The sequence below is a fragment of the Camelus dromedarius genome, chromosome 9, assembly GCF_036321535.1.
Source record: "Camelus dromedarius isolate mCamDro1 chromosome 9, mCamDro1.pat, whole genome shotgun sequence".
NCBI classification, from domain to species: domain Eukaryota; kingdom Metazoa; phylum Chordata; class Mammalia; order Artiodactyla; family Camelidae; genus Camelus; species Camelus dromedarius.
This window is the reverse complement of record NC_087444.1, coordinates 13510481-13536952: the sequence shown is the minus strand read 5'-3', so window position 1 is coordinate 13536952 and position 26472 is coordinate 13510481. Positions and strand designations below refer to the sequence as shown.

Below are 26472 nucleotides of genomic sequence, written 5' to 3'. Positions count from 1 at the left end.
ATCCCTGAGCAGACCCTGCACAGAGCCTCCTTGATGTGCATGAAGGGCATTTGGTGAAAAGAGCTGGTTCTTATCATCCCATCAGTATCTCCCTGAAGTGAAATGGTCTTTCCTCAACATTGAGACAATAACATTGCATGGAGGGAGCATGAGTTTTAAACATCTACAAAATGATTATGTATGATATAAATATTTATATATATATAAAATGATCCTAATGTATGATAAACCTTAATCATATAAAAATATGCACACATAGTCATAAATGTATACATAAAAGCTAACATCTTCCTGGTTTGAGCCATTATGAAGCAAAATAGTAACAAAAGAGAAAGAGAGAGAGAGAACTCTTCCTGACGACCTTAGTTGGGCTTGTCCTCTGCATTCATGTACAATTCCACAGAGAGAGAATGCCAGGCCCAGGGAAGTCAGCAAATGATGTGGCCCAGATCGTAGCAAAACTGGAAGAGACAGCCTGGCGTTTAGGTCTACAACTAGGTCATGCTGCCTTGCTGCGGGTCCTGGAGGGCGATGTCTTCTTTGCTTCCGTTCCCAGACCTTCTCTGGTGCATGGAATAGACACGCTGCCCTACTTACTCTTCTTCGACCTGCAGAACTTCGAGGGGGGTCCGTACTTAAAACTCATATAACCTAGAAATTCAATTCTTGCTGAAAATACACTGATGAGAGGAATGAGATTTTGATTTGGAATTTTCTAAAGGAATAGCCCTAATGAATTATAATACCTGTATTTACTATCCCTCAAAAAAGGAAAAATTACATTTTTCGGAGTCTTCCAGGACAATTCTCATTTAAATTCTCTGTTCTTGCTGTTTGCAACGATGACTTTTCTCCTTAAGGTTGGTCGCCTGTGAATAATAGAACAGAGGAAGAAAGAATAGTCTTTATAATCAATGCACGCAGTTTCTAGAACTCCCTTAAGCCTGTTGCTCCTAGTTCTCCCGAGAGGAAAATGTCCTTGGCATCTCTTAAAAGAGTTGTGTGTGCCAATCTGGCTAGACATTCTACATTCTTTTCTATGAGCCATGATCATGATTTTCCAATACACTAGTATTTTCTAAGCAAATATAATAAAAATCATGAAAGAGTGAATAAGATATAAGACAATTGTTTCACATTAAAGCAAGTGCCTGCCCTGACTGTTTTAATGAAAGGACACGTCCCCTGTAAACCGCACGAGTTCCTGAGAATGTGAACCATCTTCCATGGTATGTCTTTGGAATCTGAACAAGCTGAGAGCTCCCAGGGCTGAGAGACTATCATTAATAGTTATATGGATTAAATACATATTCCTCTAAACTTTGCAACACAATTACAATCACAAACTCCTTCCAGCTCCTTAATATAGCCACTGCACAGTAAGGATAACTGTATAAGTGGACCGCTTAGCTCACATGCTAATTTCATTACCTTCAGTGACTCCTCATTGTACACGGAATAGCATTTATATGACCCTTCCTAAGTGCCAGACAGGCTTAAGCATTTCCACATGTTAACTTGTTTAATACTTGCAACAGAACAGAAAGGCTAAGTAACTTGCCTAAGGTCGTGGATAACCAGGTTTCTTACTCAGGAAGTCTGGCTGGAAGTGTCATGCTCTTAGCTGCTACTCAGAATTGGGAGGAAGCCCTGTGGATTTGGTGTCTATTTCTGACCTTAACTTTCACTGTCTCCCTTGAACACCTAATGGTGCTGTCATATGGATTTACTTATCCTGGCCTACGTGGAACTTGGTACACATTGCTGCAGCTTGAAAGAACAGGCCTTCTCGCTTCTTACACATCCTTGCATAAACATCACTCTGTCAAAGTCCTCTTTCTCAAGAGCTCAGATAAAGTCCTCGCTTTTCTTGAGAAGTCTTCCTAGATTCTTCAAGCAACACGAAATGTCTCCTTTCGACCCTCCAGAAGCATCGTTGTTAGGACCACTATCATTCCTCCTACTGGAATTGTTTACATGTTTGTCTTCTTGAGTAAACGGTGAGGTCCTAGAGGACAGGGTCTTTTTTTTTTTCACCTCTGTAGCCCTCTCCACACCAAGCACATAGCAGGCACTTCCTAGAATACCGAATTGAAGGCAAATACAGTGTACTAGTGTTCAGTATGCAATTGTTCTCATTTCCTGCAGAGACTCCCTATGTGCATGTAGTCATTTGATTGCATTTAGTTACTGTTCTGGATATAAGTGCTTTTTATGATGAGGGGGAAATGCAGAGAAAATATCAAATATAATATCACGTCCAGTGTGCAGGCTAAGGAGTGCTCCATAAGTCATCAATTTTGTCTTAGCGTAACTACTGAAATAATGAAAGCAATGTAAATAATCCTTGGGAAATCCTGTAGAGCTTCCCCCCAAGACAGCCATGGGGGCCTTCCTTGGGCTCCCTTCTGCAGTTGTGCATATGTCATGTTTCCCCTTGTGAGCTCCTTGGAAAGGACTCACTCATTTCTTTGTATTCATTATGCCTGATGTGGCAGGGACCTAAAACGTAGTTGTGTAATGTTGATGGTGGTAATAATGTCAAGTTGGTATCATCAAACAGTGGAACATTCTGTTTATAAAAATGCTTCTATTTATTGAATGAATGAATGCATAAATGCATACCCCTCTAACTCATTATTTCGTTAATGAGGAATCCGATGTCTGAAGAGTTAAGGACTGGCTGGTGCTCCAAAGGCTACTAGTGATGGAGCAGGCATTTGAAGCTGGGCATTTTGCCTCATTGCCCAATGGCACTTGTTCTCATCTGCATGGTAAAATTTGGGCCTTTGGAAGAAAAGGGGGTTTCTTTTCAAATGCATTGAATTACATAGACTACATAGTCAAGGAACTGTGTAGTGGAATTTTCTAGATAGCTCCCCCGATCCCCCAAAATGACTTTTCTTTCCACTTGCTACTAATTCATCGGTCCATGTCACTGCCTACGTAGTATATTCTGAATCTAACTGAATATTTCTTCAATAACTCAGAATCTCACGATGCCTTGGGCTCACGTGCACGATCCCTGCACAGCAGTGTCATGAAATCAGTCTAGGAAGCTGGGCTGAATGTTGTCTTACCTCGTGGCAGACCTTAAAGAGTGAAAGCAATCATCAGCCCTAGTGGTTTTCTCACTATCTGATTATTGTTCCTGCTTATTGAGAATGTGATGGTAGCAGAGGCCTGGGGGATGGGAGAGGAAGAATTATGTATTCAAAATTCTAATTAATTGGGTTCCAACTAGTTTAAATTTTGGAATTTTTCAGTGATTTTTGCATTGCAGAGTAATCCCAGATATATATGCATGCAAAGTAAAATAAATATATGTGGAATTTTGTAGTAGGAAGAACAGAGGCTTTGGAGCCAGACAGCCCTGGCTCTGAATCCCAGCTCTACACACTGTCTGTGAGATATGGGGCTGGTTATTTAATGTGTCTGAATCTCGTATTCTTTCATATACAATGAAGATAATAATAAATATCTCACAGAGTTGTGCACATTAAATAAAATGCGCAGTCCATGCTAGACATTCTGTATATTTTGATTCCTTCCCCTAAAACTCCATTCGTTATTTTCCCAATAAAAGAGAATTTACAGTTATAATGTATTGCCATATGCTATAAATAACAAGAAAAATACAGCATTGATTTTGTGTAGAACTAATGACTCAACTAGAGTGTAATCAGATTAATGTTGTTTGGTGAAAAAATTTTAAGGAACTCAGGAAGATTCTTAAGCATTTGTAGAGATAAGATGAAATGTTACTGGGATATCTTTTTGGTTCCAATAATACTGTCATTCGTGACTACAAATGATGAATCTTATGTGGGTATGGCTCAGTGGTAGAGCATTTGACTGCAAATGATGAATCTTAAGAATGGGGTGTATTGAAAAAAGATGATTCTATCTAAATTTTCCTTAGCAGACTCCACCCCTGGGGGCATGTGTGAGCTGCCAGCTCAAATTTCAAAGCAACTAGGTGAAATGAAGGGTGACAGACATTTATGCTAACAGGCATAGCTTTCCCATCTTGCTGTGACCCTCCCTCAGTGAGTTGCTTCTCTCCTGGGAGATGTTGAAGGGGCAGGATTCCAGCCTGGAGGAGAAGGGGAGTCCGTGGCAGCAGCCTGCTCTGTCCTAGATCAGCTGAGTGGATTCCTCTGCGGGAGAGAGAGGAGTCCGTTTCTATGACGATCCACAGCTGCTCTGCCAAGACTGCCAGCCGGAGTGCCTGGCAGTGCTAATTGCTATGCGGACATCCGTTCATTAGACTTTGACCTAGAATTACCATCATCTTTCACAAGGTAGGCGATGAATCATTGTTTTTGGCCCTTGCTTTGTCTTATTCAGCCTACGTTTGATTTGGATCAGAAATGCATTCTCTATAGGTCATTACCCATCGCAGCCAGGAAGGTTCCCAAAGGGTAACTTTTATCACAAGCTAAGGTTTTATTGGAAACACAGTATTAGCTAACAGTCTAAGAACTCAGAGGGAACGGATTGTAACCCAGCTCTGCCACTCAGTGGCTCTGTGATCTTGAGCAAGTTGCTTGACTCCTTGAGCTACCAAGATTTCCATCCTCACAGGATTGCCATGAGGTGTGGGCAGGGATGAAGTGAAGAGAACCTCTGATGCCCGTGGTGGCATCTGGAATGAGAAAGAGCAACCACATGGCTGGATACCTAGATGGCTGGCACCTAAGTTCCACTCATTTGCGGCCAGCCACCATCTAGACCATCTGGTTCCTCCCACCAAGACTGCATCCTTAGTAATTCAACTCATTTCCCTTCATCCTTTACCCTCCTTGACTTTGAGAATACTGAAAAGCTGTGAAGAAATCTGTGACAACAAAATAGCGATGTGAATTCAAATTACTTCTCTCAGTGATTGGTCAAAAAGTCCATTTTATGTTTTTATATAATTCCCATTTTATACTCTAATCTTACTCCTAGAATTATAGAGAGAGTACTATAGATGTTGAGTGCTTTCTTTGGTTAGCTTGAGATGGCAACACTAGGAGGAGGTGAATTTCAGGCGTATCTAACAGAAGAAAAGCCACTGACCAAGAATTTAGTGAGCACCTAATATATGCCAGCTGCTGAGGACAGAAAGACAGTAAACACAAAAGCTGGGGCTGTGAAATATGTCCTAATTCTATCAAGGTCACATAACAATTGCAAAGAACTAGGAGAGGTTTGAATTCCAGCATCTCTAACTCTGCAGTGTTAACCTCTCTAAGCCTCCTGTTTGTAATCTGCAAAATTAGACAATGCTTGTAATGCTTAGCACAGGATTTGTGACTCCTAGTAAATAATTGCACTTAAAAAAAGTCTAAGCCTCAAATGAGAATATTGCTTTTGGAGTTCAGGTGTGAAGCCACTGGAAATGAGAACGAACGTTTCTCCAGGGAACTTTTTAGAGTGAAGTGAGAATTCAGTACCACTAATTTCCCATGGACCATTTCCAAAGGGACAGTGTGATGGTAGAACAATTTCCAAGTGGGATTTTATTGATGTAAAAACAACTAGATATGAACAGGAAAAACATCTTTGGAAGTTTCTATATTTAAAAAACTGTAATGCAAATACCCAAATAAAGTTTAAGGGTTTTTTCCCCTATGGTTATATTGTGACTTTGAATAGAACCAATTAGTCCTTACTATGTCTAACATGAACACCATTGTCTCACTGATGCCAGAGCCAACACTGCCCCAGCCATGACTCACTGGGAGCAACTGTACAAGCGAAGGGAGTTTGTCTTTCTGCATTGTCTGTTGTTACAACTTTTGATTTTTCTCTGTGAATATGGATCCTAGTCTCCGCAACAGGCACTTTCTATTGCCCCAATTCTCAAACTGCCGAAGTGTTGTTTTGTTTTGGTTTTTTTTTTTTTTTTTTTGGTACAGCTGCTCTAAAAACACAATGATTAATCCTTCCCCAGCCCCCATTCTCTTGGCTGTAGTTCTCTGTCTCTTATACAAGGGACCAGAGCACAGTTCCTGAGAGCCCTGGGCGGGCAAGCAGGCAGTGAGGTCTCAACATGTTCGTGGTGTGGGAGGGGATTCTGTGAGCAAGTTGGCTGCCACATCTGGGGGAGGCCTGGGTGATGAAAGATGGCAGCTGTGATGATGAGAGAGGAGCCAGTTTCCGGGAGGCAGGGGTAGGCTTCTCTCTTATTCCCTCCACCTCGATCCAAATACCATTTGTGTGAATCAGCTGCCAGTTGGCCTCAAGGGACTTTGCTGCCAGATGCTCCCCTTCCCCCCTCCCCTTTGAAGCAAGAGCCAAACCCCCTCCTGATCTCTCCACCTGCAGTGAAGTCTTCTAAGGCCACTTGGTGGTGGGGAGTGCAGGACACCAGAGCAGGCTTCTTTCTTACACTGACTGTGTATAGGACTTTGAAAGGAACTGTGAAGGGACTGGGGCTGCTCCCGGTCCCATCAGTGAGCATCTTTGCTGGCACTTTCTCTAGCTTTGTTGAGCACTTACTGCCTGTGGGTCTCTGTGCTAAAGGCATGATACGCACCATCTCATTTATCCTCAGAACAACCCCAGGAGATGGCTGTCGTATTCCTCTGGACTTGAAAGCTACGGCAGACGAGGCAGGATTTAAATCCAGGCTCTCTGTGCTGTATTACACTCCTTCCTAGACATTCCTTTTTGGGGAGCAAGGAGGAGCAAATAATTTTTATTTATTTATTTATTTATTTATTTATTTATTTATTTATTTATTTATTTATTTATTTATTTTTTACAAATACAGCAAAGAACCACTCAATGCTGCCAACGTTGGATGCAATCCTGGACCACAAGTCTGCACGTTCCTTTGCAACAGTCCCATGATGGCGGAATCTTTCATCTCACCTTTATTGTTTACTATGACCCCTGTGTTATCTTCAAAATAAAGAAACACACCATCTTTTCTCCTGTAGGGCTTTCATTGTCAAATGCCCACTGCTGGCTGTACCTTCTTTCTGAGCTCTGGTTTGCCTTTCTTGACTGTGGCTATCATCGTATCACCCACACCAGCAGCAGGCAGTCTTTTCGGTCGTCCCTTGATCCCCTTCACAGAGATGATATACAGACTTTTGGCTCCTTTGCTGTCAGTGCAGTGGATCATGGCTCCAACCGGATGACCCAGGGAAATCTGGAATTTTGCACCAGAGGACCCACCATGTCCTGTGGGTTGGAAGGGAAACAGGGAGTCAATGAAAGGTAGGGAAACAGTCTTCAAAACCCTAGAATGTGAGGCCCTGGGAGATCCTGCTCTTTGTAAGTCTGAATATGCAAATTATAGAGGAACTGGAGGAGACCCGGAAAGGGGGTCTCTCCCTGGCCGCTGGGGGTCAATGGCAGCAGAACAGAAGAGCCTCTGATGCACCTGCATGGCCCTCAGAACACTTCCATTTTCTGGAAAACCTTGCCAGTGGGGATGCTAAATCAGAAGTGACAGGAAGACTCCTGCCGTGTCAGAGCAAGTAGCCCTCAGCTTCTGCACTTGCTGCCGCAAATACTGTCTGCCTTTCCCAGTCTCTTTGGCTGGTTGCTCCAGGGGGCTCTGCTTCGTCCATCCAGTAATTCCACAATGCCACCTCAGTGGAGAAACTCCACCTTCTTCTGCTGCCCTTCCCTTAGTGTCGGTGGTGACTCAGCTGGTCCACAGCACCGCCCTCGCTCACATGACCGCCCGGCCTTGCCCACGGTGCTTCTCGGAACCTGGACTAGCATCTGAGAGAGCCTCTGTTGATGCAGGCGTGCAGCATTTTCCATTCCACGCCCAGTCTTTTCCACCTGCTGCCCCCTCTCACACCATTTTGAAGCAACTTGGAAATGCTAGTGAACTTTGTGTAAAACTATAAATTCGGTGTCCAAGTTTCCTTTGTCTGTCTTGCCCTTGTGGTGGCTCTTCTGATCACTAAATTCGATTCACAGGATCACTGTGCTGCACGAACTGCAATGTATTATTTAGGATTCTTTGGTTGCAAGCAACAGACCATGCCTGGCTAACTGAACACAATGAAAATGAGGGGGAGAGTTGGAGAGAGAAAGAGAGAGAGACTCTCTAAAGAAAGAGAAACAGAGAGGAAGAAGAGAGAGAAGGGAAGAAAACTCCAGCGGTTTCTTGTTCTTCTGTCACTCCACTCAATATATCCTTTTCAGGAAGGAGGCGGGTCTAGCTGGACCCATACGCCCTTGTAGGACAGCTTTGTTGACCACCCACCAAGACTGTGTGCCATGGAGAAGAGGACATGCCCTAAAGGAGGCGCTGGAAGAGAGGAAAGTGAGGGCTGCTCAGGCACAGACAGCAAATGTCCACCCAAGGGAAGTGGAGGTAACTTCGTCACCTTCTAAAGCATTTCTAGACATCACTATGAAACCTTTGCTTTATAAGTTAGTTTCTTTCTTTAGTTTAGTTTCTTTATAGCCTAGAGTTTAACTTGGACAGTGACTATAAACAAGTGTCTCTAAATATAAAATTTGCCAATGCGTTATGGTTTTTACTCCGACTTTAATATTTGGAGATTTGAAGATGGCTGATGGAACCGTGCAGGGTCATCTGTGTGCTGCTATGTGCACGACAGAGCAGGACATGTAGGAACCTGTAGCTCCAGGGCCGTGCACTGAGGGTTTTTGGATCCTGTCAGTTTGGGCAGCTTTAAGATGGTTTACACTGACACACTGAAGCTTGAGCCTCCACGTCTCTCAGGAGTGCCCACGCACCTTCTCACTGCATGAGTAATTTTGCCGTGGGCAAAAAAGGCCTGGTGCTAAAAAAAACAACAACAAAAAAACTAGGTGACCGCCCTTCCTGAAGCCTCTCCCTGGATCCTGGCCCTGGGCTTCACTGTCTCTGCTATCCCGTGGTCCTGGGTTCCCAAGTTAGTTTTATACAAAGGTCTTTGTAACAGTTCGTGTGTTCAGCATTCTTCCTTCAAGAAGTCAGGTATGGTAAAGGTCCTGTGAACAGTCTGCAGTCAGAGGGTTCCTCTGAGATGGCTGTGGAATCGCGTTCTAACACGGTTCCGTAGGAAATAAAATTCAGCATAAATGCTGAATTCTACTAAGGGGTGTCCTTGGCAGGATGCCAAAAGAATCTCATTCTGAGGTGGCTTCACCTGTCAAGTGTGGGCTTTGAGGACAGCCTTCTTGTGAGGCTCTGGGTTCCTCCGTGGTCCTTTTACAGTCGGGCCCTGTCTGCCTTCTATCCTCATCTCGGACCATAAGCTCCCCACAATTCTTTCCCCTCACTTCATACACACAGTATATTGGTCCTTCCACAAAATTTACTGGCCTCTGAGTCTGCGGTACCCTTAGGCCCCTGAGTTTTGGTATGATCTGTCCACCTACTTTCCCATTAAGAGGACAGCTTCTCTCCCCACATCTTCAGCCACCCGACCCTGGTCAGCCGGTCCCTCCCTCCCCCTGTGCTCCTGCAGCAATCTGAATTGCCCTCCACCCTGGTGCCCCTTTGTTTATAATCATGCCTTTGAGCTGTCTCCCCCACTAGACAATCGGCCTTGGCACATAACAGATGCTCAGTGAATTTGAATGATCATGATGGGAGTAGCTCAGGCAAAATACAGTCAGCGTGAATTCATGGAGGTCATAAAGGAGCCGAAGTAATTGTCAGAACTGAAAACTTGATGACAGTATCGAATTGAAAAGTTGTGTTGACTGTGAAGGGTCTAATGTGTCCTGTCCTTTTTTCTTTTGCTAATAAGTGATATTTATTAAGAGCTCTCTTGCAGGAGCTGTGGTTGGAGGCTGAGAAACTGGTGGGAACAGGCCCCAGCCTTTGGTGCTATGGGAGTCGGGTCTGTTATGGCTAAAATCACAAGGTACCATTAGAGGAAGTGAGCAATACGTTGTGCTTCCCACCTGGCTGCTTGGAGCTAACAATCCACTGTGTGGTTTACTACTCTGCTAGTGAAAGGAAAGAGTTTTTAGGGAAAGAAAGCCCCTAAAAACTTGTTAGACACAGAGAGCTCATCTTGTGAAAACGCAGATGGTTTTTATGTCAGCGTTAAATCTTGAAAAATGCTTTGTGTGTATGTGTGTGTGTGTGTTATTTTTTTACTTTTTGTTATTAAATTATAGTCAGTTACAATGTTGTGTTAATTTCTGATGTACAGCATAGTGATTCCATTATACACAGATATATATTTCTTTTCACGTTCTTTTTCATTATAGGCCATTACAAGGTAGTGAATATAGTTCCTTGTGCCCTACAGCAGGGCCTTGTTGTTTTATCTGTTTTAAATGTAATATTTCGTATCTGCAAATCTCAAACTCCCAATTTATCCCTCTACCCCACTTCCCCCACTGGCGACCATAAGTTTGTGTTCTATGTCTGTGAATCTGTTTCTGTTTTGTAAATAAGTTTGTCTTTTTTTTTTTTTTTAGATTCCACCACATAGAAGTGTTATCATATGGTATTTTAACAAATATTTGTTATTATCTTTAGTGGAGGTCCTGGGGATTGAACCCAGGACCTGGTGTATGCTTACCATGTGCTGTACCACTGAGCCATACCCACCCGCCCATCACATAGTATTTTGAAAACTGCTTCTTGAAGTTTATTTGAAAACCTTAGCTTCAACTGACTAAACTTTGGCACCCTAAAGAAGGAAAGGGGGCGTGAGTTTTGGATTTTGTGTAGTGCAAGGGAATTCAGAGCCGTGTTTATCTCTGATTCTGACATTTCTACACATAACCTTTTAGCAGTATATTTATTTTGTCATCTTTATTTTTAAAATGTAATCATTTTTAAAGCACTAAACCATTCCATTAAAAAATAATCACAGACTGATTATATTTGCAAAGTTACAAAGTACTCCTATTTTATTTTTTCAAGTGCCAATTTTCAAATAAATATTCCCAAGATGTTAGCTGACATATCTCTGTCCCTCATTACGCCAGATAATACAAATTACCCTCCTATGGCCGACCATTTTCATGGTCTTTGAGAGTCCAGAGATTTCTTTAGGATGTTTGAAATTTTCCGAGAGCTTATTTCCTCTTGGCCATTCTGTCTAAGTCAATCTGATATGACCCTAAATCAACTAGGTTCAAGCTCTCTCATGGGTTCCCATTTTGGTGCAGAAATTCCCCTTACCAACAAGTATTTGAGTGACAGAAGGCTTTGTTATTTATCATCTAATCACACAGGCTCTGCCCTCGGACTTTTAATCATTCTCCCTCTTTTGGTCCTTCTCTCCCCAAACTTTGTCCTTTTAGGGTCTTAACGTCTACTTCAAATGAGCTTGTCAAAAAAGTCTTCTCAAAAAGGCAGGTTTGCCTTGGCACCGCCCTCAGACATGGGCAGAAGAGGCCCCTGCCTTGGGCACTGTGCTGTAGAAGGCCCAGCCTGGGTCTGCACTCCACACCTCAGACCCCAGCACATACGCTTCCAGAGCAAGGGTTCCCACTGGGAATTCCCTCTGGGAATCTGCGCCCCTTTCTTTTACACTGTGCTTCTTGTCCCTGAGATCCATAGATTTCCTCTGTGACCCCCTCCAGCCTGCTTCCCGAGGCCCGTGCAGGGCTCTGCCCCTCACCCCTCTTCTCTCCCTGAGGGCTGTCATGCTGCTGGAGTGCCCACTCCCAGGCCTGTTGGATGGCCGAGGGGCAGCAGGCGTGGGCAGAGTTGGAGACAGAACTGAGGTGTCCACTTGCACGGGAGTGAGTCCTCAGTGAGGTGGGGCAGAGCCAGGGACGTGAGGAGAAGAAGTGGACCGCAGGCTGTGGGCTGTGGACGGGGACCAGGCTGATCTCTCGGTACCTCCATGTTTTGTCTGAGAGTTCTCAATTCTGCCCTCTCAGAGCACCATGAAGGTGCATTTATCAAGATGGACGTGTGCAACATGTTTTATTCAACAGTTTGTTAGTTTGATTTATAACTTTTAAATATTTAGGTATATGATGCGTGGCTTCCATTTGGACTCTTGCTCCAGGCTGGCCTGTTCTACTTAAAAAGTATTTTCCTTCTAGTTGGCTATACAGTCTTTTTTTCCATTTCATGATATATGGGTTTGCTTAAAGCAGGGTACCCTTGGATCTAAGAGCAAGATGGAGTGGTTATAAATAACCAGAGTGTCTTGATGCAGGTGAGCTAATTGTGTTTCCAAACAACTTACTGACTTATTCACATGCATTAAAAATACAAAATACAACTATCAGTATATATCATATTAAATGAATCAAGAGAGCTCATGAAATGAATAATAGATTACATAAATATGAGAAAACCTTAATAGAGCGCTAAGTGAAAAAATGCTCTAAAATAGTGTGTACAGGAAATTGGCACTTAAAAAATAGTGCATATATCATTAAAAAATTGAAAAACTGCACACCAAAGTGTCTTTTGGAGATGGAATTCCTGGTTATTTTATATTATATATAAATTTTTTGACTCCCTGGGTTGATTATATATTACTTTTATAAAATAAGACAAATAATTATACAGAAGAAAAATATTTGAGAGCTACAGTCATGAAAAGACACAGTTGGGTTCTTTTCACTCTATGACAATAAGATGGTTGTAATTTGTTCTATGTCCCACTCAAAGAAAATCTTTTAACAGGCTCAGATCTGTAGTGCCTGGGAAGTTTCTGCTGAGTTTATATAGTTTACGTGTAACTTAATTTCAGTTTGTTTCTTTTTTTAAATTGAAGTATAGTTGATTCACAGTGTTGTGTTAGTTTCAGGTGTACAGCAAAGTGATTCAGTTATACATATGTATATATATACATATATATATTCTTTTTCATATTCTTTTCTAAGTTATTATAAGATATCAGATATAGTTCCCTGTGCTATACGGTAGAAACTTGTTTATCTGTTTTATATACAATAGTTTGTATATGTTTAATCTCAAACTCCTAATTTATCCCTCCTCCCTTTCCCTTTGGTAGCATAGTTTGTTTTCTATGTCTGTGAGTCTATTTCTGGTTTGTAGATAAGTTCATTTGTATCTTTTTTTTTTTTTTTAGATTCTGCATAGACATGATATCATATGATATTTGTCTGTCTGATTTATTTCACTTAGTATGATAATCTTCTCTTAGTATGATAATCAGTATGATTATGGGGTCTACCCATGTTGCTGAAAATGTCATAATTTCATTCTTTATTATGGTTGAGTAATAGTCCATTGTATATTTATACTACATCTTGTTTATCTATTCGTCTGTTGGTGGACATTTAGACTGCTTCCATGTCGTGGTTATTATAAATAGTGCTGCTATGAACATTGGGGTGCACGTATCTTTTTGAATTAGAGTTTTCTCTGGATATATGCCCAGGAGCGGGATTACTGGATATGGTGAGTCTATTTTTAATTTTTAAGGAACCTCCATACTGTCCTCATAGGGGCTGCACCAATTTACATTCCCACCACCAGCGTAGGAGGGTTCCTTTTTCTCCACACCCCCTCTAGCATTTATTATTTGTAGACTTTTTAATGATTGCTGTTCTGACTGATGTGAGATGATACCTCATTGTAGCTTTGATTTGCATTTCTCCTTAATTTCAATACTAAGGAAAGTCAAAGGATCAAATTAACACACACTGATGGAATAAAGGAAGATACTCATTTTAACTGGCCCTCCTGTGTTGGGATATTTGCTTGTTTCTTTTGAATATATATTAGTAGACCCGGTGAATTTCACATATAATAAAAGAGTAGCAAAATTTCCTCCATGTCTTATTCATTAAATGAAATAGTGGAACATTTTCAGATAGATAATCTTTTCTAATTGTTACACAGATTTTCCTAAAACTTGGACAAAGTTTATAAAGATTTGATTTACTGAGAGAGTTCTATATTTCACAGACCCGCTAGCCTTTGCTTGAGTCGTTAGCATAAACAGATAGTTCATCAGTGTTCTCTTGTTTGTGTTAAGGGGATTAAAATGCTTATATTTTAAATTTCTTGGCTAATTTTCCCTATAAACCCCTACTAGAGTTCATGTGGTTTTATAAATTGAGGACATTTTCAGCCATTATATTTTACTGGCTAAAGAATCTTTTACAACTTGGATTTTCTATCAACATAAAGGCTTTGGTTCCAAAAAGTGCCTGAAAAGTTATCAAGCCAGATGCTTTCCTTAATCTACTCACACATGGGAGAGCCAATTAACTCATTAGTGTATTAATGTTGCTTATTCATAGAAAAAGATTTCCAAACTTCTTGAATTATTACAGCATTTAAAACTCTCAGTACTTCTCGTTTGAGCAAGCTCTTAGTGAGTATTTTTTATGTGCCCATCACTGTGCCCAAGCTAGAAGAGTCGGGAGGAGTGGTGGGCATAAGGGAACAGGAATTATAAGGAAAAACAGGAATGACGGCATGAGTCGCGGGCTGATCTTGGGTTCTGACATCAGACAGACCTGGGTTTAAATTCCGGCTCTGTGACTTACTGGCTTGGTTATGTGACAATGGGAAATCTATTTAATCACCATAAGCTCCAATAAAAAGCTTAATAGAATCTACCTTCCAGAGTAGTCGTGACCATAATGCATGTAAGTGCCTGGCCCGCGGTTGTAGTAAGCCAGGGCAGAGGAACAGAGTGAGATGCGACAGGAATGCAGTCATGGGAGGGAAAGGAAGAAGGAAATATATGGGAGTTGGAAGTGGACGACAGTTCCCAGTGGGGTTTCAAGGACCCAATGTATTCTAAAGACCTTTATTTAAATAACCTTCAACTTTCCTTTTAGGGGATGACTAGTTTTTCTCTTTAGTCTTTCCTTGTAATCATCACTTTCCAACCCTTTAATCATCATCATAGGTTTCCCCTGCAGTTTCAAACGTCTCTCTGGTTGTGGATACGGAGAGAGTGGCATCACTCCTGCTCTCCTCTTCTCTTTATATAGTTAGTCAAGAGAAAGAGAAGTGAGTAGCAGAACACGGTTTAAATATACATGCCTAGATATATGTTCCTGAACAAGCATGCTGCAGGGAGCCGGTGTCATCGTGGTTGCAAACACTTTTAGAATTTCTACTGTGTGCCTGGCACTGTTCCAGGCGCTTTGCACATACTAACTTGTTGACCTTGCCACAGTTCAGTCCAGTAGGTATTAATGTACCCTTGGTCTGTAGACTGAAGTACAGAGAGGTGGTGTAACACATCCAAAGTTACAGGACTAGTGAGTGGCAGACCCAGGAATTGAAATCTAGGCAATCTGACTTCAGCAAAGGCCCTTGTAACCACTCTGCTCTGCCTCCTCACACTAGTGGAAGACGACAGGTCTTGAGTCCTTGAATAAAGAATTTGGAAAATATGTAGGAGTTTATTTGGCAGGTTAGGTTTGGGAGTAGGAATGGAGTCATTTCAAGATGACAGACCATGGCAAATGAAAGGCTGGTGGTGAGATGAGTCAATATCTCTGGTGTATTGAAGAATGAGATTGGACTCATGAGTTGAAGCCAAATTATCTCTCAAAATGTATCATAGTATAGTCTCTTATGAAGAATCTCTAATTGGATGGGCTGTAGGGAATGCCTGAAGATTCATAGTTAGGAAAGATGATGAGAAGTGGATACATACCGTATAGAATGAATTAACAAGGTTATGGAGCATGCCTAAGAGGATAAGGTCCAAGTAAAACGAAAAACCTTACCAACCAAACAAAAGGTGCTTGATGACAGTTTAGATGAAACCAATGTAGTTAAATCTCACAGTTTTGATTCTGATGGACCAGGAGACAATGTGGGTGCCTTTAGAATCAGAATTTTGAATTAGAAGGCACTTTAGAATTAATGTAGTCCAATTCACTTAGTAAGTAGGTCAAGGAAAACCAAGCCCCAGGAGATTGTCCCAGGTCACATGGGCAGACGTAGAGGAGTTAGGGCTAGAATCCCTGTTCCGTGCCCTTGGTCTAGACCATTACCATGGCATCAGTCTTCTATAGAATGGCTGACACTTGCTAGAATTTACAACATTGCTTTAGTAAGTGGGTGCTATGAGGACGGTATGTATGTGAGGCACACAAAGCATCAATTTGGACCATACTTCTTGCAGTCATGACCAGCTGTGTGTCTTAAATGAGAAATTAAGGGGAGGAGTCATTTTGGGAGAAACTTACCAGATGATTTCCTGATGGGAAAAGCAGAAGTAGGGTACCGATGATGATTCTGTACTATCAGTTTCTCTGAATGTAGAAAAAGAATGTCAACTGTGTTCAAGTTTGTTCTCAGGTATTAGCAGATTTGGATGAATATTGATTGAAAGCAGTTTATATTGAAGGAGGAGCATTTTTTCTTTTTATTTTCAGAGATTCAGAACTTTAAATATTATGCATGCAATTTTATTAAGACTGTACATTTATTTTATTAAGAATTGGTAATTATTCACCTAGAAACTGTACAAAATTCACTTTTATTTAGAGACTACATCAACAAATGATTTTCTGTATATCCTGATAATTCTTTATAACCCTCTGTTGAATTTCTGATACACTTCATCTTCAGAGATAATTAGGTAGAGTCGGAGGATAGCAGTGTGTAATTTGATACTACAGGATTAATTTACTTTCTATACAGAAGCCTCAGGGTTTAAAACACTTCATAATTGAATACGTATTCCTTATTTAATTGAAGTTACATGTTCTGTGTCTAAAATAAATTAAGATAGGGTAATCCTTGTTGATATGAAAGTTTCCTTTCAGTATGTGTTGGTGGGAATTTTGGTACTGATTTTTCTGTATGGGAAAAAAAAACTTTTTCATCTCATCCTGTAAACTTAATAAATTCTCACGTGAAAACATGTTTTTGATGGGCTACAAAACTGACTGTGTATTTTAAAATGTATTACTTTTCTTGACCATTGAGGAAAACTCTCCTTTCTGCATTGAAATTGGATCTATCATTTGATCCTTTCTGCTGTTGGTAACATCTCTGCCCCATTAAAAGCATTTTTTAATAGCAGAGGAATTGTTTCCTTATCATACAAAATTCATGAAACACAAGAGAAAAAGAAAACAGAAAATGAAATAAGATCGTAACAATTGCCATATAAATTTTTAATAAAAGGTTTAAGCTTCTGAACCTCCTCAAAACTTAGAAAAGGAACAAAGCTTCACATATAGGACAACATTTATTTCCAATGTTAAACCTCCCATCTGTGGACAATCCTTTTCTCTTGGGAGCCTCAGTGAAGGAAACCATTTACTTTTCATGGATGCATCTTGAAAAAAGTGTTCCTTTTGAAACAATTCATTTGAGAATTATTTGACTTGGATTTTAGTCCTATTATTTTTGTAGCATACAGTACTTTTTCAGAAAATTTTTTTCCAGATTGATTTAATTTACCATTGTTAATTAGAAAGATTCTTTATAAATTTATAATCAATGTTGATTAGAAGAAAATAAAATAAAAGATGTGTGGAGAGATTAAGCAGGGAAGCATCCCTTAATGAGTGGTGAAAATATTAGCTCATTTGTGATTAGGAGAAAAATAGAAATGATGTAAAAAAAAATGAAACATTCTCTTTTAATGTATTAGCAAGTCTGAGTAGATATTCTTTCAAATATTGCACTTTTCTTGAAAAAAATATTTTTTCCTGGATGAATAGAATCCAGCTAATTAAAAGGGCCAAAACTTGTCTTTTTTTTTTTTTTTTCAGAGCCTATAAAATTATTTGTTCTAGCTTTGGCTGTATGGGTGGGAAAGTGCAAGATGGCACGAGAGAGCCCTACCAAAACAGAGGCCATTTCTCTGAGCCGATCACCCCATCCTTCCCGAAATTCTCTCCTATCTTGATTTCTGAGATACAATGCAAGTCGGATATCAAAGGAAAGAAAAGAGTAAAGTATTTTTTAGGCTGCTTGTAGTCAGAAACATTTATTTTTTTTTAAAGTTTATTTACTTATTTTTAAACTTAAAAAATTTTATACAATTTTAAAGGTTACTTTCCACTTACAGTTCTCCCATTTACAGTGTCAGCCATATTCTCTGTGTTGTACAGTACGTCCTTGAACCTCTTACACCCAGCAGTTCGCGCCTCCCACGCCTCCATTCCTGTGGTGCCCCTGCCCCCCCTGCAGTGGTAACCACTAGTTTGTTCTCTATATCTGTGTCTGCTTCTTTTTTTGTTATATTCACTAGCTTCTTATATTAAATTCTCTTCTATGGGCTTAGAATTTGAGAAGGGTTCAGAGAGAGGTACAAACAGGGGAAGGCTATTTCTTGGTGGCAGGTGTCACTCTTCCTAGTAGCACTGTACTGAGGCCTCGGAGGGTAAGGCTATTTGTTCTAGCAGGTGACAATGTGAGAACAACCACAGGGGTCATGGGGACTTGGGAGCAAAGAGAGAACTGAGGGGTTGCTATTACTGAGGGGTAATAACAGTGAGAGATCAGAAGGTAGTCAGTGTCTTCAGTATTAGCAGAAAGAGAGGCTTCTCAGGGGATGGAGGATAGGATGCCACTGACCCTGTGGCAATTTAACTATATGCGGACACCTTAGAAATCAAGTCTTATGCTGTTCTCAGCAGGTAAAGGAGAAAGTACAGCCTTGAGTTCAAATGTGAAATCAGAGTTCAAATGTGCCCATGGCCAAAAAGGCAATAGCAGGGGTAGCAAATCCAATTGATACAGTTAAAAAGAGTCTGCTTTACTTTGGATGTGTACACTCATAAATCATTAACCACTGAGCAAAGTCAGAGGGAGACTAAACTCTGTGAAGATAAAGATTTTTGTCTGTCTTATTTATCACTGAATCTCTTGCGTTAGAAAAGATGGGTGATTAATAAATACTTATTTAATAAATGAGTTAATTGCCACAGACCAATTTGAAATCCAAGAAGGGAACAAGTGGACTCAGACCAGTAAAGTACATCCCTGAAGCCGAATTGAGACCTGCCTCCAGCTACCTCTCTATTGTAGATCTCCTCATCCCTGGGGAGGCGGGGTTCCAGATCACTGAGACCACACCCGCAGGTGATCTATGGAACAGGCCTAAATGAATATTTTCTGACATGTGTGTAGTTTACCTTTGAGCTACTTTGATTTTTTTTTTTTTTTGCTTCACTGTGAGTGGTCCCCTGAATCTCACTATTAGTGCCCAGGGAGCCTGCCGTGATGACGCATCTATCACTGGTTCAACCACTCCCTATGCTGACTCTTGGACCCAGCATTCCCACCCTAATTCTCACCCAGACTCTCATCTCCTCTCTCCTGCCATCTTCAGTAAAACTCATTTTGATATTCCTCCGTGCTTCTACCTACCCAGTTACAAGACCTCAGAGTCATTCTTAACTCTTCCCTCCCTATTGTTACCACCGAGTTCAGCTGACTCTATAAAATGGTCCACAACCATCTCTCAAGTCTTGATCCTTTTCATCTTATGCCTAATTTGGTGCAATAACATCTTACCTGGTCACCCAGACTCCTAAGCTTATCTTTTCCAGATATACTGTGGCCAGATCTTTCTTTCTAAATTCACCCTTTGACCATATTTCTCTCCTATTTGAAAATTACCAATGGTAACGGGGATGGTGTAGCTCAGGTGGAGTGTGTGCTTTGTTTAGCATGCACAGGTCCTGGGTTCAATCTGCAGCACCTCTGCTAAGAAGATAATAATAATAATAAAATATAAAAATAAATAAATAGACCTAATTACCTCCCCCACCAAAAAAAAAAAAAAAAAAAAAGAGAGAGAGAGAGAGAGAAATTACCAGTGGCTTCTTATTACCCCCCCATTCTCTCTTGCCTTTGACAGCCTCCATGATCTAGCCCCCTAAACAATTCAATATTGCCTCCTGATATGATCCCTCTGATCCAGCCAGCCTGCTTTTTACTCCCGAGTTCTCCAAAAATAACTTGTTTATATTGAATGCAGTGTTTCTGCCATGTTACTGTTCACTTGTAAAGTCCTTCCTTGCTGAAAGGTTCAGGTCAAGTCTTAACCTCTTCTATAAGAACTTTTAAATGGTTTCATTCCTCTTCAGTCTTCCACTTTCTGATACATGAACATGCTTACAATCTACATCATGCTTCTTGGTCCTTTTTCACAGGACATTTTGAGATATAATTTAACTGTTAAATATGTCTATTCCATCTTCTCCATTATACACATTTTATTTTATTTTTTAATGGAGGCACTGGGGATTGAACCCAGGATCTCGCACACACTAAGCACGCCGTCTACCACTGAGCCATACCCATCCCCCCATTATTCACATTTTAGAAAACAGTATGTATTTGTTTCTCTATCGTGTTTTAGTCCTCAGTCTGGTGCAATTTGAATAAAAAGGAACTCAGTAAACATTTATGGACTTGATGAATACATTTCTGGTTTAATGGAAGGCAGACTCTAACTGGAGTTGCATATTTTGGATTTGCTTCTCAGTTTTGCTGCTCCCCAGTTAAGAGACAATGAGAAAGTCGTGAAACCCCACTGGTTCTCAAATTTTACTGTTTCGAAGAATCACCTGGATATTTCATTCAATGGACATAGAAATTACTGCGTCACAGGGCAAAATCTGAACAGTTGAAAAGCTACCCACCCCTTTAGTTGATAACTGTTGAAACTGGGTGATAGGTACATGGGGTTTTAGTAGCAATTTGTTCTACTTCTGTAAGGTTTGAAAATTTTCATAATAAAAAGTAATCATCATCATTATCACCCTGGAGCACTAGTAAAAAATGCAGAAATTCTGATTTAATGAATTCGTAGATATACCCCATAAATTGTGATTTAGTGGTCTGAGGTAAGGTTCAGGAATCTTGTTTTTTATAATCAGGCTGTTGTAAACATTACTCTCTCTGAAACCTTTTCCTAACCTGTAAAACTGGGACACAATATCTTCTCCACAGGTCTACAGTAAGTGAAATAAGACGTGTAAAAGCTTGTAGTTCAGTCCCTGGCTCAAAAATCTGAAGCCCAGTTATGTTTAAAATAACAGGATCCTGCACCCTTTAAGAAGGACTCCTGCTCTGATAAATGGCCAATGGTCATTTATAAACCTGAAGATGAATTTAGGCAACCAAGGCCAAAAATAAAGAAGAATTTGATTGCATAGTACTGACACGTCCTCTCTCTTTTGTGCTCTGCTAAGTGATTTGACCCCTTCTCAGAATGAGCTGCCACCATATTTAATTTAAAGAGCTCAGAGATAACAAATTGCCAATAACCAGGGTATGTCATGGATGGTCTCACTAGACTGGTGACTAAGCTAATTTTCAACAGCTGGAAGCTCCCTCACGCAAGTCGTGAATAGTTCAAACATTATGGAGAAAATCGCTGTGAAAAACAAACTACACTGTCTAGAATCAAGCATAATTTAGGCTTATTGAAAAAGAATTCTGAGACCTCTATTAAATATATCTTTTATTTTAATGACACATTTGTTTATAGTAATTGCTTATTAATAACTAAATAGATAACATTTAACACCACGATTGTGCTAGATATTTTATCTTCTTTAGCTCTTTTGGAATAATTTCATTTTTTAATTGAATGGATCATGTCATTTCTGAGTTGTATTTGTCCTCTACCTTCAGTCACCAGTACCACCTAAACCTTCACTTCACTCCTTCTTGACTGCTTCTTGTACTCTTCTACAAATTCTTTAGAGAAAACGGTTTCAGTAGTGTAAAAATCTAGGCAACAGAAGGTTAAATATACACAGGAACCTTGAGATAATATGAAAACTTTCTGTAGCTTAGGACTAGAGGTAGTATGTCTATAGTAACAGGTCTGAGACCACTCATTCATTTGTTCATTCAGTAACTATTTAGTGAACTCCTGAGAATTCCCAGATGAACTGGACACTGTTTCCTTAAGGAATTCTCTTAAGACCAATAGAAATAACTGTAAGACAAGGCAGAAATGACACCAGTGGGGATGGGTGAGTGGCGGTGGTGGTGGGCAAAGATGAGGTTGTCACTCATTATCAGGGAGGGACTTCCTGAGGAGGCAGCGTTTCCCTGTGCTTTTGAGAGTCTGATGTAGGCAGAGCGAGATGCTTCAGCCTAGCTGAGCCCTCCCTCCCCTTCATCATGTGCACTGGCTACAGATCTGGTTTAGGCGAGAGCCACATTCTGTGCCCGTGGAGCCTAGCAAGACTGTCATGGCCGATGTGGGAACTGAGTCCACCGGCAACACTTAAATTTAACAGCTGCTCTCATTTGCCACAGTGCGTAACTTGAATGAGATGCCAGCTTAGTTTTTAATCCAGCTGCAAATTGACCATTGCTTAGCTCATTCCTGAAAGATCCTTTGAAAAGTGGAATTCAGGACTTGAATTTTCTCTGTTTTATCCGCAGAGTCTGAGAATATTTTGGAGAAATTTGGGGTAGCAAATCTGGATGGAAAGACAGATCAGCAAGAGTATCTTTAAACCCATATCTTCTTTGAATCTGTCCCAAATAGCAAAATATTACCTCTATCTTTAAATGCAGAGAAGTAAAAAAGGGTAAAGCTGACTTCAAAAATGATTAGATTATTGTGTAAAAGATATTTGAGTCTTTTCTTCAGTGACACTAGTTTTCGGCTCTTTAGAGATGAGAAGTGCTTTTTAATCTATAAAGAAACTGTTGCCACTTTCATTTATACTCTTAAAGGCATTACAAAAGAACTTTTAATCTCTGAATGTGAGAGAGGTAATGAGAATGAAAAAGCAATCATTAGGCAGATAGCTGCTATAAAATGTCTGAACCAGATGTGATGGTGAGGAAAGCCCTCTCTGCTCATCCTCATGCCAGTGCCAGAGACCCACCGGCTTTGGGTCAGCAGAATCTGTCTCCTCTTCCTCTTCCTATAAATTGAACTGGTAGCTTCAGTGGAGGTGTGGGGCCACAGTTATCCACCAACCACACGTAGATCACAGCAAGCAGCTCTAAAGAGAAATTTCTGCCAGGTGATCACAGCTTCCCAGGCACTTTCAAATAAGGGACAGATCAAAACGAAAGGCACTGATAGCCGGCCAGCAGCAAAATCTCACTCACTTTGATTCAAGTAACTCAATTCCCCATCAGTGTGACGGAGAGAGGCTGGGTGACCGCAGCCTTCGTGCTGGTATTGATCACCTGTTCTCCCCCGTGGCCCCGCCCGCAGCAGACCCTCTCCCATTGTGTTGTGAGAAAGCTGAACCATTGGGTGCTCAAGCAGGGTAGCTGGGGTGATTAGTGATGATCTAAGATGATGGGGTTTTGCTGTGAATTACCTAGATTAGTCAGGATTTTCAACACTTCGGAGTTTTTAATTAATGTCACCAACTCTTTTTGCTTCATTGAATTGTATCAGCGATAACATTTTGGGGCCCGGGGGAGGACACCTGGGAAGTTATTCCTGGTTCCTGACACTTAAGGTGATTAAGGCAACAGAGGGAAAGGGTCATGAATGTGGAAATCTCAGGATTCTAGAAGACAATAGACTTCATTTAGCTGGCCAGTCTTCGAGGCCTGAGGCAGACCTCAAGAAAAAGGTATTCTGTGCTTGGATGATCTGGCAATCCTTCTAGCTAGGTACCTGTTCTTAAATCTCCTCTAGTTTCAGCCACTGTAAGCAGTTAACGTGAACTATGAAAACACCACCACACAGAAAAATCTGGAGTCTTTGTGCCGTCTTGCAAATCTTTGTTGTGTAGTGTTAATTTTCACAGAGATTTACTATGGCCCTGTGTTACTTTTGTCCTGTAACCTCATGTAAAAGGCAGAAGAGTGTTTTTGCACTTAGAAGGTGCTAAATATTTTTTAAATGCAGTAGGTAAATCAGATTTAATATATTGGCAGGGTTTTGTTTGTTTTTATAATGGACAATAGTCTCCCATTTTTGGGGGGGGGATGATTGTTCTTCTGCTATTGTGATGACATTTAAAATATATAAAAAGTAATTATCCTATTTTCTTCAGACCTACCAATTTCATCCTCTTCTTTTAAAATAATCTGAATCATTACTGTCCTCTCAGGGCCACTCTCCATAGACACTTCTTTCTTTCTTCCACCTTAATGCTATACTCTAATCTAAACAGCCCTAAATTTTAGTTGCTGAAAAGGGTCAGTGAGGGGAGAAAACAGAGCTAACAGAACAAATGAGTTATTTCCTACATCTAGGAAATTTCTGTAAGAAAAACTTACAAGTTACAGCCAGCAACAAAGCAAGCAATTTGAAAGAGAAATAATTATTGTGTTTCAACGGATACGATGTCCTCTTAGTGCTGCCAGTGAGCCTCCCTTTTGTGTTTGTGTCCGCGATAAAAACCAGTTTATGATTTTACAGGTAACCTAATGCCACAATTACAAAACGGAACCTAAACAATCCACCAAAATAAGTGAATGTGAAAATGTCTGTGTGTGCACATGCAGGGGTTAATAAGGCACATTATGTTTCCATTTCGGTGCTCTTTGGCATTCTCGCATCAGTCCCCAGACAAGCTGGCTAAACTTTTTATTAAACCATTCCTGTGTTGTCCTAATGAGTCTGATGATCAAAAATGATACCCACAGGTTTTTTAAAGCACAGCATTTCAAAAATTCATATCACATTGAAACATAATACAGCACAACAAAAGAAAACAAAAGGGTTATACCAGAAAAGATTAAATGGAATGCTTAAAATTAAAAAAAAATTTAATGGAATATTTAAGAATAAAACTAAAGAATTAAAACAACATTACTTTACCAAACAGACTTAGATTCTTTTCCTGATGGTTGAATAACAGTAGGGGGAATTTCATTGATGGGAATATTAAAACTGTACTTCAGTCATGAGCTTGCACAGGTGTGGAGCATTTAGAGTTGGCTGTGGATAAAGCCATCTCGTGGGGAACGGCTCTGTGTAGCTCTCCTGGGAGGCAGAATGGCATCATGGGTAGATGTGTGGTTCTGGTTTGGATTTTGCCATTAGGACGCTTGGGCTCCAGTGCTGGTCCTGCTACTTGCTGGCTGCTTGAGTTTAGGAAGGATAGTTGAGCTTTCTTGGCCTTCGTTTCCTCATCTATAAAGTGAGGTAAATAACAGTACTCACCTCAGGTGACGAGAATCAAAACTGGAACGTTCCATAGCTAGCTGTCAGTGCTCGTGGTAAGAGCTCAGTAAGTAATGGCTGTTGCTGTCCTTGTCTGATCTCAGGTGTGAAGTAAGAATTTAACTGTGTTACCTTTTCCAGGGGGTTTCTAATTGTGTGATAATGGATCTCAATTTTTAATAAAAATTTAAACAAAAATCAGCTAGCTCCTTAGTACTCCTATACTGTCTTCCCACAGATAAAGCCAATTGGTCCTGAAGAATTGCTTTATTTTCCCAAGAACATTGTTGGTAGCAGGAATAAATCTGGGTGAAATGTGGCAATGGTAATTGGAACTTTAGCCTTGCTGCTCTCCTCGCCTGGCATTACTATCATTGTATGGTTTGCATCCTCCTCATCTCATTTATCCATCCCTCCCTCCATCCATCCCCTATTAGGTGCTAGGCATTGGAGATGTGACATGAATCAGATACAATCCCTGTTCCCAAGGAGCTCACAGAAGGGTCACTGTAGGGGTGCAGGGAAAATGGTGGTAGTGGTGGTGTATGACACTTAAAAGAAATAATTATTTTACAAGTAACTTAGTATAATGATTGCAAAACGCATAGAATTTTGTGGAAACAGGAGCACCAAGGACTTCCCACAAAAGTTCCCTTACTTTGGATTTTAATATTCGCCGTCACAGTATGAAGAGCTCTCTGACAATTTGCTTATACCAACATCCAAATGAAATTTAAATGTTTCATAAATTTGTTGAAGGCCCTTAGTTGCTCCCAGGAATACATAGCTATTTAGCTTTTCCCTGTAACTTCGAGCTTCTCAGTCATCTTTAAAACATAATGCGTACATGAGTCACAGCTGATGTTTGATGTTTGCTAATGGACTAATGTCTAACCAGAGCTTCAGGGGGTGCAGCATATTTAATGTGAACCAGACTCTGGGAAGCCCAGTGAGGTGCAATTAACTTGGTGAATTAAATCTTTGGAGTTTCATTGTGTGTGTGTGTGTGTGTGTGTGTGTGTGTGTGTATGAATCCCCCACAGAGAAAGGGGTAACAATTGTATTTTCATTTATTTGCACATTAGCTCATTAGTCCATCCCTTGTAACACAAAGATTTAGAGTCCAGTTTTTATGCTTCTTTTTAAGCAGCTTCTTTGGAAGCTATCTGTGTCATAAATTATCTCGAGTAAATTTCTTTTGTTAGATGCTAAGTGACATTTTGAGTAAGGGCCATTATTGTCATTGTTGCTGTTCTTATTATCAGGACTTAAACATGTCAGGAGAGAAAAAAAAATCCTGAGAGCCCAGCAAGGTCCTGCTCAGCTGTACCTAAAATTCTTTAAATTAAAATGATTTGGGAGCATTTATTAAACGAATGATGGTTATAGAAATCCCACTCTATTCTCATCCTGTCTTCATGGTGGCTTTCTGGTGTTTATTTTAAAAATAGTATCAAATTACTAGAAACTTAAAGCCTGCATCCCTAATATTTATGCGAAA

At 40.5% G+C, this 26472-nt stretch overlaps 1 protein-coding gene and 1 pseudogene across 1 annotated transcript in view; one reads left to right on the top strand and one right to left on the bottom strand.

The window, feature by feature from the left end:
* Window positions 1-6740: 6740 nt before the first annotated feature.
* LOC105085671 (large ribosomal subunit protein uL14-like) lies at window positions 6741-7770 on the bottom strand (annotated as a pseudogene).
* A 479-nt stretch (window positions 7771-8249) lies between these two features.
* The window catches only part of VAV3 (vav guanine nucleotide exchange factor 3), a 358235-nt gene continuing 340012 nt past the window's right edge, over window positions 8250-26472 (top strand). The window contains exon 1 of the mRNA XM_064488784.1: window positions 8250-8332. The gene's annotated coding sequence lies outside the window, so the exon portion shown is untranslated. The remainder of the gene's footprint in view (window positions 8333-26472) is intronic.